This window comes from Hippopotamus amphibius, chromosome 4 (genome assembly GCF_030028045.1).
Source record: "Hippopotamus amphibius kiboko isolate mHipAmp2 chromosome 4, mHipAmp2.hap2, whole genome shotgun sequence".
Lineage (NCBI taxonomy): Eukaryota > Metazoa > Chordata > Mammalia > Artiodactyla > Hippopotamidae > Hippopotamus > Hippopotamus amphibius.
Genome location: NC_080189.1, coordinates 98813104 through 98825041, shown reverse-complemented (window position 1 = coordinate 98825041; position 11938 = coordinate 98813104). Strand labels below are relative to the sequence as shown.

The window sequence follows — 11938 nt, the reverse complement described above, 5'->3', positions numbered from 1 at the left end:
TTAACAGTGGTTTAATCTTAGTGGATTTATAGGTATTCATTGTACTATTTTTTTCGACTTTTGTATATGTTTGAAAATTTCATAATACAAAGTAAAAAGTTTTTAAAATTATATAAGAATTGTTTTATGTTTAGGGAATTATTCTTTAATTATTTTATCTTTATGTTGTGACTTCATGGTATCCATAATAAGGATTTTTTCTTAAAAATATATTTTGTCTGATACTAATATAATTATCTCATAATCCTTATATAGTATCTCAAAATACTAGTATAATTTCTTTTGGTTAATATTTGCTTGGGAGTCAGTCCAGAGGTTGCAGCTGCAGAGGAACCACCCAAGGAGAGCTGCAAAGATGCTCTCTATGCACTTGGGCTGTAGCTTGCACCCTCCCTTGGCAGGCCAGACTGGTCTTCAGAGTGCTTTGGGATCATCCTTCATTGCCGCAAGGAACCTCTATGCCTCTAACACTTGTTTTCAGAAGACTGGCACTGCTGAGGTGTCCTGTGTTCTTGAAGAGTGTAATCTTGGAGCCAATACCTCTGTTGACTGTGAAGAAACTGGGTGTGTCTCAAGTATCAGTGATAGTATTGGTTGAGTACATGGGCTGAGGAATGTTCAGCCAGAAAAAATGGTAGTGTTTTTCTTCAGGCTTAAAGGGTATGCCTCAACTTGGGACCTGACAGTGTTGGTTTTGTTGTGTTTGGAAATGATAAAGTAATTAAGGAAGGAGATATTGTGAAGAGGACAGGAGCCACTGTGCATGTTTTGGTTGGCGAGAAGCTACTGGGTTGTATAGTAGATGCCCTTGGTAATGTCACTGATGGCAAGGATCCGACATTGGTGAGTTGGCCTGAAAGCCCCTGGGATCATTTCTCCAGTCTCCGTGCGGGAACCGCTGCACCCTGGCAATAATGCTGTGGATAGCTTGCTGCCAGTTGGTCGTGGTCAGCACAGGCTGATTATTGGTGACTGACAGACTGCGAAAACATCAGTGATTGACATAACGATTAACCAGAAACATTTCAGTGATGGGTCTGATGGAAAGAAGAAGCTATACTCTATTTACACTGCTATTGGTCAAAAGAGATCCTCTGTTGCCCAGTTGGTGAAGACACTCACAGCTGTGGATGCCATGAAGAACACCAGTGTGGTTTCAGCTACTGCTTCTGAGGCTGCCCTACATCAGTACCTGACTCCTTATTCTTGCTGTTCTGTGGGAGAGTAGTTAAGAGATAATGGCACACATGCTTTGATCATCCCTGGTGAATTATCCGGACAGGCTCCTCTGCTGATCTGCAGACCACCCTGCTACTCGTGAGGCCTAGCCTAATGATGTGTGTTCTACCCACACTCCGCGTCTGCTGGAGAGAGCAGACGTAGTGAACGATGCTTTCGGTGGTGGCTCCTTGACTTCTTTAACAGAAACACAAGCTGGTGATGTGTCTGCTTACATTCCAACAAATGTCATTTCTATCAGTGATGGACAGGATCTTCTTGGAAACAGAATTGTTCTACAAAGGTATCTGTCCTATCATTAGCATTGGTTTTTCTGGGTCCTGTGTTAGATCTGCTGCCCACACCAGGTCTGTGAAGCGGGTGCAGGCATCATGAAGTCAAAATTGGCTCCTTAAGGTGAGGTTGCTGTGTTTGCCCAGTTCAGTTCTGACCTCCAAGCTTCTGCTCAACAACTCTTTAGTCGTGGTGAGTGTCTGAGTTGCTGAAGCAGGGACTGTATTCTATGGCTGTTGAAGAACTCACGGCTCTCATGCTGAGGCAACTGAGTATCTTGCTAATGGGAGCTGTTTCTATTTTTGTGTGTGTGTTTTGTTTTTGTTTTTGCTGAAGTATTTAAAAGCAAATCTTAGGGACTTCCCTGGTGGCACAGTAGTTAAGAATCCGCCTGCCAATGCAGGGGACACGAGTTCGATCCCTGGTCCGGAAGGATCCACATGCTGTGGAGCAACTAAGCCCATGAGCCACAACTACTGAGTCCATGTGCCACAACTGTTGAAGCCCTGCTAGAGCCTTTGCTCTGCAGCAAGAGAAGCCACTGCACTGAGAAGCCTGTGCACCGCACCGAAGAGTAGCCCCCACTCGCCGCAACTAGAGAAAGTCTGGGCGCAGCAACGAAGACTCAACACAGCCAAAAATAAATAAATGAATTAATTTTTAAAAAAAGGCAAATCTTAGATGGCATGCTATTTTATCCAGCCACTTCATTATGCTTTGAAAGACAAAATTTTTTTCTTATGTAACCATAAGAAAATCTATTTTTACATCTAACAAAGGAAATAAAACATTTCTGAAGTTTTAATACAAACTATTGACATTTCTCCAATTGTCTCAAGAAATGCCTTTTTACAGTGATTTTTTTCAAATCAGAGTCCAGCCAAGGTCCACATCTTGAATTTGGTTCTTATGGTCTCTTAAGATCTCTCTTCATCTGGAGGAGTACTCCTTTTCCCTTCCCTTGTTCCATTTACTTCTTGAAGAAAGTGGGTCAGTAGTCCCGTTGTCTAGAAGTGAGATCTAAAGACTTAATTAAATTCTGTTTTAAGTTTTTGATGAGACTAGCTATAGGTGATGTTTTAGACTTCATATTGTTTCATCACCTGGAGAACCACATAGTGTCAGATTGTCTCACATTTTTAGTAATGCTTCATTTAGGTGGTGACAGCCTGATTCCTTCATTCTGAAGTTTCCCAACAATCTTTTTTTTTTTTTTCCTAGTCCAGTCTTTTTTTTTTTTTCTCTTTTCCTAGTCCAGTCTTTTTTTTTTTTCTTTTCCTAGTCCAATCTTTTTTTTTTTTTAAGAACGTTTATTGAGATACAGTTAACATACAATAAACTGCATATATTTAGAGTGTACAATTTGGTGTCCCAATCTCCCAGTTCATTCCCCCCCAGCCCTCCCTGCTTTCCCCACTTGGTGTCCATATGTTTGTTCTCTACATCTGTGTCTCTATTTCTGCCTTGCAAACTGGTTGATTTGTACCATTTTTCTATAGGCCACATATATGTGTTAATATATGATATTTGTTTTTCTCTTTCTGACTCAGTTCACTCTGTATGACAGTCTCTAGGTCCATCCATGTCTCTACAAGTGTCCCAGTTTTTCTACTAACTTTGGGTTTTGTTTGCTTTTCTTTCTCTAGTTTCTTTAGGTGTAAGGTTAGATTGTTTATTTGGGATTTTTCTTGTTTCTTGAGGTAGGATTGTGTTGCTATAAACTTCCCTCTTAGAACTGCGTTTGCTGCATCCCATAGGTTTCGGATCATTGTGTTTTCATTGTCATTTGTCTCTAGGTATTTTTGATTTCCTATTTGATTTCTTCAGTGATCTCTTGGTTATTTAGTAGCATATTGTTCAGCCTCCATGTGTTTGTGTTTTTTACAGTTTTTTTCTGGTAATTGATTTCTAATCTCATAGCGTTGTGGTCAGAAAAGATGCCTGATACGATTTCAATTTTCTTGAATTTACCAAGACTTGATTTATGACCCAAAATGTGATCTATCCTGGAGAATGTTCCATGTGCACTACTTGAATGTGTAATCTGCTGTTTTTGGATGTAATGTCCTATAGATGTCTGTTAAATCAAGCTGATTTATTGTGTCATGTAAAGCTTGTGTTTCCTTATTAATTTTCTGTGTGGTTGATCTGTCCATTGGTGTAAGTGGGGTGTTTAAAGTCCCCCACTATTATTGTGTTACTGTCGATTTCCTCTTTCATAGTTGTTAGCCTTTGCCTTATGTATTGAGGTGCTCCTATATTGGGTGCATATATATTTATAATTGTCATCTCTTCTTCTTGGATTGATCCCTTAATCTTTATGTAGTGTCCTTTCTTGTCTCTTGTAACATTTTTTATTTTAAAGTCTATTTTATCTGATATGAGTAACACTACTCCAGCTTTCTTTTGATTTCCATTTGCATGGAATATCTTTTTCCATCCCCTCACTTTCAGTCTGTATGTGTCCCTAGGTCTGAAGTGGGTCTCTTCGAGACAGCATATATATGGGTCTTATTTTTGTATCCATTCAGCCAGTCTGTGTCTTCTGGTTGGTGCATTTAGTCCATTTACATTCAAGGTAATTATCAATATGTATGTTCCTATTACCATTTTCTTAATTGTTTTGTTTTTGTTTTTGTAGGTCCTTTTCTTCTCTTATGTTTTCCGCTTAGAGAAGTTCCTTTAGCATTTGTTGTGAGGCTGGTTTGGTGATGCTGAATTCTCTTCACTGTTGCTTGTCTGTAAAACTTTTGATTTCTCTGTCGAATCTGAATGAGATCCTTGCTGGGTAGAGTATTCTTGGTTGTAGGTTCTTCCTTTTCATTACTTTAAATATATCATGCCACTCCCTTCTGGCTTGCAGAGTTTCTGCTGAGAAATCAGCTGTTAACCTGATGGGAGTTCCCTTGTATGTTTTCATTTTTCCCTTGTTGCTTTTAATAACTTTTCTCTGTCTTTAATTTTTGTCAGTTTGACTACTATATGTCTTGGCATGTTTCTCCTTGGGTTTATCCTGACTGGGACTCCCTGCACTTCCTGGACTTGGGTAGCTATTTCCTTTCCCATGTTAGGGAAGTTTTCAACTCTAATCTCTTCCAATGTTTTCTCGAGTCCTTTCTCTCTCTCATCTCCTTCTTGGACTCCTATAATGCGAATGTTGGTGCGTTTAATGTTGTCCCAGAGGTCTCATAGGCTGTCTTCAGTTCTTTTCATTCTCTTTTCTTTATTCTTTTCTGCATCAGTGATTATCACCATTCTGTCTTCCAGGTCACTTATTTGCCCTTCTGCCTCAGTTAACCTGCTATTGGTTCCTCCTAGTGTATTTTTCATTTCAGTTATTGTGTTGCCTATCTCTGTTTGTTTGCCCTTTAATTCTTCTAGGTCTTTGGTAAACTTTTTGATCTTTGCATCCCATCTTTTTTCAAAGTCCTGGATCATCTTCACCATCATTATTCTGAATTCTTTTTCTGTAAGGGTGCCTATCTCCTCTTCATTTAGTTGTTTTTCTAGGGTTTTATCCTGTCTCTTCATCTGGTACAAAGTCCTCCACTTTTTCATTTTCTCTATCTTTCTGTGGCTGTTGTTTTCAATTCCACAAGACGAAATACTGCTGATACTGCTTAATACTGCTGTCTGGCCTCTTGTGGAGGAAGCTATCTAGGAGGCTCATGGATGCTTCCTGATGGGAGGGACTGATGGTGGGTAGGGCTGGGTGGGCGGAGCTCAGGAATACTTTAATCCAATTTGGCGGGCAGAGCTCAGTGACACTTTAATCTGCTTGTCTGCCAGTGTGTGGGGCTGTGTTCCCACCCTGTTGGTCGTTTGGCCTGAGGCCACCTAGCACTGGAGCCCACAGGCTCTTTGGTGGGGCTAATGGCAGACTCTGGAAGGGCTCAGTGACAGTGCCCCCGTCTTCTCAGTGAGCCACAGCCACCCCCCAGCTCCGCAGGCAACCCCCAGCACCAGCAGGTAGGTCTGGTTCAGTCTTCTATGGGGTCACTGCTCCTTCCCCCTGAGTCCTGGTGAGCACACTTTTTTGTGTGCCCTCCAAGAGTGGAGTCTCTGTTTCTCCCAGTCCTGTGGAGGTCCTGCAATCAAATCCCGCTGGCTTTCAGGGTCTGATTCTCTGGGGATTCCTCCTCCCGTTGCTGGACTCCCAGGTTGGGAAGCCTGACGTGGGGCTCAGAACCCTCATTTTAGTGGGTGGACTTCTGCAGTATAACTGTTCTCCAGTTTGTGAGTCAGCCACCCAGCATTTATGGGATTTGATTTTAACGTGATTGTGCCCCTCTTGCCATCTCATTGCGGCTTCTCCTTTGTCACTGGATGTGGGATTTCTTTTTTGGTGAGTTCCAGTGTCTTCCTGTCAATGATTGTTCAGCAATTAGTTGTAATTCCGGTGTTCTTGCAAGAGGGAGTGAGCGCACATCCTCCTACTCCGCTATCTTGATCGGATACCCCAACAGTCTTTTAACTATTGATTTTAATATCTATTGATAACTATTGTCTAATTCTTTTTGAAATAGGGGTTGCAAGATGGAGATTTTCTTATTTGATTATTACTTCTACTTTTATTAGCTAGAATTCTTCTGTATAGAAGAACTTTAGGATTATTTGGTTACCCTGAAATACTGTCCATAACAGAAAGACAGGAAAGATCTTTAGTTATTTTCTTTAAATTATCCAATTCAGAGTAATGTGTTGGTTACCTAGCAACCTCCATGATATCCAAATAATCCCTCTCTCTGTCTTTTTCCTTTTCTGACTATCACTATGAACTCATGACTTTACACATTCAGTGTATTTCTATAAATTGCAGTTGTTTGATACAGTATTCTGTTTTGGGCACAAGGGGGAATATCTTGATTTTTCTTTTTGATTTTTGTATTCATTTAATATGGCAATGTTAGCTTTTGATAGCTTCCTTGCTTTCTATCACAACGTGATATCCCAAGCTCAGTTGGTACATTTCCTGGAATTGACTGTTGGAAAAAACCCTGAGTGCTTTTAGTGTGGAATGGAGTTTTGAGACCAGAATGTGAATTCTTGTTGCTACTTGATTATTATTGCTTCTTGGCCTTTCAGTGGACAGAGTTAGAAAATAAGTATCTTTTTTTTTTTTTAAAGTTACAAGTTTATACTGATATTTGCAACCACAATTTAAAATTACAAGGTTTTTTAACTGACATTTTTATGCTGAACATTAGTCCTTAGCTGCTTTAACATAGTTTCTTAGTCATATTATGTTAAAATTTATACATTAATTTCAAAATAATAATACAGTTGTTACTATTAACAATAAGACTACTAAATGACATTAGGTATTTTTAGATTTGTTTGCTGTTTTAATATTTTTGTCCCAAGAATATATTGCACTAAAAACTCTATAGTCAAAATATTTTGTTCTAAGATCAATTAGAATGATTCTTTATGTGATCTTGTTACCAGACTGATATACCATTAGGTTCATTTGTTTCAGTTTGTTTTCAAATTCTAGGCATTGGTTTTTATTTTCTTAATTTTAGTTTTGTGTTTTGTTTACTACCTCCTTCTTGAAGTAGTTCTATTAAAATTTTTGATTGAAATACAGTTGATTTACAATGTTGTGTCAATTTCTTTTTTAGATTCTTTTCTATTATAGGTTATTATAAGATATTGAGTATGGTTTTCTGTGCTGTATTGAATATTGATATATATATAGTAATATATATTGCTGTATTGAAATACTTCTTTTTACTTTTCTTCTGGGACACTACTTTTTCTTGTGTTTTAATTTTTTTCTGTCTCACTTGGGGCTTCAATTAAGTCTCCTTTTCTGGTGCCTCCTCCTTTTCCTGTTCTTAACTTTGGGGTGTACCAGGGCCTCTCCTCTATTTGTATTTATTTCCTAGTGAATGCATCTTGCCCCATGTTTTTAAATACCACCCGTTTTTTTAAATTAATTAATTATTTTATTGGCTGTGTTGGGTCTTTTTTGCTGTGCGCGGGCTTTCTTTTTTAGTTGCGGTGAGTGGGGGCTACTCTTCATTGTGGTGTGCGGGCTCCTCATTGCCGTGGCTTCTCCTGTTGCTGAGCACGGGCTCCATGCGTGTGGGCTTCAGTATAATACCACCTGTTTTCTGATCACATGCTGATTTTTGTCTCTGCCTGGACTTCTTCCCTGAATCGTAGATCTAGATATACAACTTTTAATTTACTATTGGCCGTTGAATGTCTAGTAGGATGTCTAAACTTAACATGTGCAAAGATGAACTCTCAGTTTCCATCCAGTAGCTCCTCTGGCACTCTCCCCTGTTTCAGTAAATGGCAACTCTATCACATTGCTCAGGCCTAATTCCTTGAAGTCATCTCTCATTCTTTTCTCTCGTATCCCGTAACCAATCTACCAATATATCCTGTCAGATTCTACCTTTGAACTATATTAAGGATTGATCAGTCCTCCATTTCTCCCCATCTCCACTGCCATCCCCCCAACTAAGCTGCTGTAAATGCACCTGGATTATTGTAACAGCCTCATAACAGATTTCCTGTTTCCATCCATGCTTCTTTACAAGGTATTCTCTACTTGGCAGTATATTCCTTCAAAATAATCTAGGTTTGGGGAAGGTGGATGGAGGTATAGATGGCCATGTATTGCTAATTGTTGAAACTGGATGATGGCAACTTTAAATGCATTATGTTGTTCTTTTATTTTTGTATATATTTGATATGTAAAACAAACCAAGCTCTTCAAAGGCTTTACAGTTGTCTATAACTGCACCAGTATGGCAGCCACTAGCCACATGTGGTTACTGAACTCCTAAAATGTGCTAGTCTGAATGTAGATAATGCTGTGAGTATAAAATACACATTGGATTTTAAAAACTTAGTAAGAAAGAAAAAATGTAAAGTACCTCCTTAATATTTTGTTCTATTGATTATGTATTGAAATCATATTTTGGATATGGTGCTTCAAATAAAATACAGTATTAAAATTAATTTCATTTTGGACTTCCCTGGTGGTCTAGTGGCTTTCCCTGGCACTTTCACTGCTTCTGTCCCTGGTCGAGGAAGGTTCCACAGGCCACATGGTATGGTCAAAAAAAAAAAAATTGTTTTTTACTTTTCAAAGTGTGGCAACTAGAAGATCTGTATATGTGGCTCACGTCATCTTTCCATTGGATGTGTGGGTCCAGTATGATCTGGGTGCTGCTTCCTCTCTGACCTCATCTCCTACCTTTTATTCTCTTCTCTCTCTCTTTTTTAGGGGGAGTCCTTTTTTGGCCACATGGCTTGTGGGATCTTAGTTCCCTGAGCAGGGATTGAACCTGGCCCCTGAGCAGTGAAAGCTCCAAGTCCTAACCACTGGACCACCAGGGAATTCCCTGTTCCTCTCCTTGCTCACACCACTCCAACCACACTGATCTGTTTGCTCAGAACAAGCAGAGTACACTTCTGTCTCGCAACCTTTGCACTTCTCATCTGTCTGCCTGGAGCTGTCTTTCTCAGTGTACTGTGGCTCACTCTCTTGTCTCCTTCAGAGATACCTACCTGATCTTTACAACACCTCATCCCCTTCACTCTCTAGTCCCCTTAACCTGCTTCTTTTTCTTTGTAATACTTATCACTACTGACTTTTTTGTTTTGTTCATTTGTATTCCTGTATCCTGAGCACCTAGCATAATGCTTATACAGCATAGACTTTTGGTAATAGTTTGTGAAATGGATATCTATAGATTGTGCAAATAATTATGTTAAGTTCAATACTGACTTCTTCTGCAATAAGGTTCAGGTTTCCTAAATATATACAGTAAAGGGTAAATATATAACTACATGAAATTCCCTACATGAGGAAACAGATGCTTGATAAAATAAGATGGGTATTTTATTCCCTTCAAAGGAATGAAGGTAAAATAACCTTATACTAATTAATTTTTATATATTTGTGTAATTAATAAGATGGAGAGTTTAGAGATACTTAGGAGATATTCAAGAAAGTAAACAAAATACAGATGAAGATATACTTAAGGGTCAGAAATGGTTTTTTATCCAATAGATAATATCCAGTTTCTCAAAGGAATTTTCCAAATTCTTTTATTAGTCTGGCATTTTTATTGTATTTATGGTAATCCAGTAAAGTGGGGTATGTCAAGGAGCTTAGAAATTTTCTTGGATACGCTGAAATTTTCCTTGTGCTAGTAATTATAACAAAACTTGATCTGTTTATAAAATAACTTTTCAAGGCAACCATTGTTTTTTATTTAAAGTTAAAACTATGAAGCAGGGACAGGAACCAAAAAAAGGAAAGTGAAAAAGGAGTATTTTTAACTTATTGTCTTAATTTTAAAATGTAAGATAACTAAATGTACCAATGCAGTCATTTAAAAGCAAAGGTATCTTTTCCTTCTCTGAATATACTTGCAAATTCTAATTTTAAACAGTCTTGGTCACAGCATTCCTTCAGCTGTAACTGGAAAGATAAAATGACACCAACAAGGTATGTGACAATTTGAGTTGTGAAATTTCAATAGGCATAACTGATGAATCAGGGCTAGCATTATATTAAAGACCTTTAGTTAAGATGTTTGAAGTATATCCTCAGTGATTTTTTGTTTTTGTTTTTTCCTCAGTGATTTTTTTGTACTTGTTTAACATACATTTACTAACTGTATATTGTATGTCAACACTGTACCAACTACCCAAGGCTACAAAACTAGACTTCCATAATGGCTGTTCTTCAGTGAGTGCTAACTCAGTGTCAAGTAAGTTTACAGAGATTATCTTAGTTAATTCTCACAAGAGAGGTAATTTTATTACTCTCAATATTCAAATGGAGATAGAACTTGGAAAGAATCCCTGAAGTGCTAGCTGTTAAGCCAGGATCTTTTTGATAAGACACCCACCCAGGGGACCCATTTGAGGCATTCCTGTCTACTCTACAACCTCCCCTGGATGGAATTGTGGCTGGGGTTTCCCTCACTTAGAAGGACTTTGTCATAATCAGGGAACTGCAGGAATTGCTCAGTGTCGCTGGTAGACTTGAGAAAGGGAAGGCTTTATTACAGAACTCTTGGTGCATTCTTTAGAACGCTCAGCTAAGTAGAACTGGCTCAGGACTGTGCTTGGAGCTCTCAAAGACATGTTTCAACTTTGCTGAATTCGTTTATTAGTTCTAACAGTTTTGGGGGTGAGTTTTTAGGGTTTTCTGTCTATAATAGGTCATCTGCAAATAGAGACGGTTTTACTTCTTCCTACCTGAATTGAATGCTTATGTCTTTTTGTTGCCTAATTGCTCTGGCTAGGAGTTCCCATACTATGTTTAATAAAAGTGGCAAGAGTGGGCATCTTTGTTCTGTTCCTGATCTCAGAGGAAAAGCTTTGTTTCTTCCCACTGAGTGTGCTGGAGCCGTGGGCTTGTGATATATGACCTTTCTTACGTTGAGAAACATTCTCCCTGTACCTAGGTTGTTGATAGTTTTTACCACGAATGGATTTTGAACTTGGTCAAGTGCTTTTTCTGCATCTGTTGAGATGATCATACAATTTTTAACCCTCATTTTGTTATGTGGTGTAGCATATTAATCTCCTTTGACTGTTGTTGAAGTGGTGTGCTTCTGGCCACATCTTGCCTGTTCTGTATATCTATATATAATTACATATATTTGAATGAAACCCATCACACATGCAGATGCCAGGTACACATAATCATGATAATAATTGGCAAGGTTAAAGAGGCAGGCAGAGGTGGCCTGATTCTCAGGGAGTTTATGGAAGTTAGTTAATAGAGCACAGCTCCTTTAGGAGCAAAATGGATGGACAACAACAAAAGAGTTTACTCAATATGTACCATTAAAATAAATCCACCTCAGGAGGCTGAGAACAATTGCTCCTAAAGTCACTCTCTCTCTCTCTTTTTTTAAAGAACTTTTATTGAGATACAGTTAACATACAATAAACTGCATATATTTAGAGTGTACAATTTGGTATCCCAATCTCCCAATTCATTCCCCCCCAACCCTCCCCGCTTTCCCCCCTTGGTGTCCATATGTTTGTTCTCTACATCTGGATCTCTTTTTCTGCCTTGCAAACCAGTTGATTTGTACCATTTTTCTATATTCTGCTTATATGCGTTAATATACGATATTTGTTTTTCTCTTTCTGACTCACTTCACTCTGTATGACAGTCTCTAGGTCCATCCATGTCTCTACAAATGTTCCAGTTTCACTGCTTTTTACAGCTGAGTAATATTCCATTGTGTACATGTACCACATCTTCTTTATCCATTCATCTGTTGATGGGCATTTAGGTTGCTTCCATGTCCTGGCTATTGTAAATAGTGCTGCAGTGAACATTGGAGTGTAAAGTCATGCGCTCTTGTTCTGTTTCCAACTGGAGTCAGTTTTTCAACCCAGAAACCATTGACTGGAGAAAAGTCATGTGGCCGAG

The 11938-nt window shown here is 38.7% G+C and overlaps 1 pseudogene; it reads left to right on the top strand.

Annotated features, from left to right (window-relative positions):
• Positions 1-355: 355 nt before the first annotated feature.
• Positions 356-2699, top strand: LOC130851912 (ATP synthase subunit alpha, mitochondrial-like; annotated as a pseudogene).
• The last annotated feature ends 9239 nt before the right edge of the window (positions 2700-11938 follow it).